Source organism: Frankliniella occidentalis, unplaced genomic scaffold, assembly GCF_000697945.3.
Source record: "Frankliniella occidentalis isolate FOCC.00 unplaced genomic scaffold, Focc_3.1 Scaffold148, whole genome shotgun sequence".
In the NCBI taxonomy this organism is placed as follows: Eukaryota; Metazoa; Arthropoda; class Insecta; order Thysanoptera; family Thripidae; genus Frankliniella; species Frankliniella occidentalis.
This window is the reverse complement of record NW_026267275.1, coordinates 355,164-357,542: the sequence shown is the minus strand read 5'-3', so window position 1 is coordinate 357,542 and position 2,379 is coordinate 355,164. Positions and strand designations below refer to the sequence as shown.

Below are 2,379 nucleotides of genomic sequence, written 5' to 3'. Positions count from 1 at the left end.
GTGCAGCAGGACGAGGGGCGTCTGGGAAGACCCCCCCCCTCCCCCCTCCCCTCCTCCGCACCTGCACGGCGGCCGGGCCGGGCGTGAGTCGTTGGAGGGGTCGCGAGGATTGCACGCCGGTGACCCGCCGCGCCACGCCACGCCACGCCGCGCCATGCCACGCCACGCAGTGCGCGAGGGCGCTTCCGAGCCCAGGCGGCCCGCGCGCCCCACAGCAAGTGCCGGTCCAGCTACGGGGCCGCTGCGGCGGAGGGTGGTGGGGAGGCGGGTGGAGGGGTCGGGCCGGTCCCTTATTTGCAGCGAGTCTTTGCCGCTCAGCCCGGCCGTTGCTACGTATACTCCCTGGCTCCGGCCCTCCGACGCCAATTACTGGGAAACGAAACCAAATAACGAGGCTAGGCCGGCCCCGGCAACAACAGGGCGGGCTCCGGCCGCGGGGGCTCCGCGGGGCCCGGCGGCGTCAGTCTCGCGGGCCTGCCCAGGCATTTCCCCACACCGCGCGCGTGGATTCCGGAGGGCTCAGCCAGAAGCTCGGCCGGCAGCTGCGGCAGCAACGGCAAGCGGCTGCAGCTGCTAAAGCCGGCAGCTTCCCTGGTGTACTGTTTCCCCACAGGGTGCGAGGGTGCAGTGCAATGGAGCTTGTTGCTGCTGGTGGGGCTCGGCCGGCTGGGTCAGCCTGCTGGGTAGGCAACGGATGTGCACCCGTGTCGTGCGGGGCTGCCTACCCCTGCATTGAAAGGGGTCCGGCCGGGTCAGCCTGCCAGGTAGGCAACGAACGGACGTGCACCTGTGTCGTGCGGGGCGGCCTACCCGTGCATCGAAAGGGGTCCGGCCGGGTCAGCCTGCTGGGTAGGCAACGGACGTGCACGCGTGTCGTGCGGGCCGGCCTACCCGTGCATTGAAAGGGGTCCGACCGGAGTTTGGCAAGCTTCTCCTCTGCGTGAGTTCAAGCACTACTAAGACGCGGAATTCCTCTCCTTTTGACCCAGATTCTATTCGCCCCATTAGCTTTCCGGACCTGATGTCATTCAAGACGTACGCATGCGTGTCCTGTGTGTTCTTGAACTGTATTCCACACACACAAAAAGTATCTATTTGTTTTAAAACATTTCAAATCTTATTACCCCTTTTCTGAAAAGTCCGTACCGCCAATGCTTCGAAATATGAACTGAACTATGTGCAAGCAAAAGTGTGCAACAAACTGCACACAGGCCCAGAGGAGTGTGTCACGTTTCCACCTTCGCTACACGCTTTTCTGTCTAGCACACACGAACTGTGTGTGTCTTTGTCAAGCACTTTTAAACGACAGAATGTCACACACGACACACTCTTTTTTCTTCTTCTTGAGAGTGAGAGTGAGTGTGTTTTGTGCGGTCACGTTTACTCCCGGAGTCCCGGAAGCGGCGCGGCGGCAGTGCGCAGCAGCATCGCACTCTGTTGGTCAGCCCGGCCCTTTGCACCGGTGGTGCACTGCCTGCACACCAACACACACACATACGCACCGCACGCACACGGTACAAGAACAACGCAACACAAACAGACAACAACGCGTCGCACACGTGTGCCCAACGCGACAGGACACACAACACGCTCACCGGACAGGTAGGGAGCGAAGGGCCGCGGAGACTTGAATGCGGGAGCGGCGGCCATAGGCATCGCGCCGCAGCGGCGGGGGGTCCAACCAAAATCTACTCCATCAAACGCAAGTAACGGACCAAACAGGTTCAACTGACGTTGCTGTCCAATTATAGGCTTCATGAACCGTACTAGCGAGCGTCTACCTGTCACTATAAAATTAATTAGTGTAGCCGACCAGAAAAAAGTAACGAAAAGCACCACAAAAGGCTTTGGTTGGAAAACAAAATACACTTCTATTATTAATGCTTTTGCTGATGATAAACGTCGGTTACTCTTCAAAAGTGACTGCTCGAAGCAAAAAGTGATTGGTTTTGGAGGAGAAGTGGCACTTTCCAAGTACCGTGTAAGTGTTAAATAGCAATGCTCAACAGACTTACCGGGCGCGCGCCGCAGGCTGCGGTAGTCCGAAAGTCGGAGCGTAGCCAAGCCCGGCGGGGAGCTGAGGCGCACTGGCACTGACACTGCACTCACTGTCACGCGCGCACGCGCTCACACACACACACACACACGCACACGAACTCACACGCGGCGGGGGTTGGACTCGGCGAGGTCCTGCCTGCACGGCCTGCGCAGGGGGGCGTGCACTGGGAGCGCCCTGGGAGCGCGCTGGTGTGCGCCGCGGCGGAGTGGCGGCGTGTCGCTCGCCTCTGCCGGGCCGGCTCTGGCCGCCGCGCGGGCCACGGGCCTCGGCCGGGGCTGCAGCCATGGGCAGGGGGCTCCCCCGGCTCCGCCCCGCCGACC

The 2,379-nt window shown here is 61.5% G+C and overlaps 1 protein-coding gene across 1 annotated transcript in view; it reads right to left on the bottom strand.

Moving 5' to 3' along the window:
* Positions 1–2,295, bottom strand: part of LOC113205239 (phospholipase B1, membrane-associated-like) — a 12,527-nt gene extending 10,232 nt beyond the window's left edge. Inside the window, exon 1 of the mRNA XM_026420776.2 lies at positions 2,016–2,295. The gene's annotated coding sequence lies outside the window, so the exon portion shown is untranslated. The remainder of the gene's footprint in view (positions 1–2,015) is intronic.
* Positions 2,296–2,379: the final 84 nt, after the last annotated feature.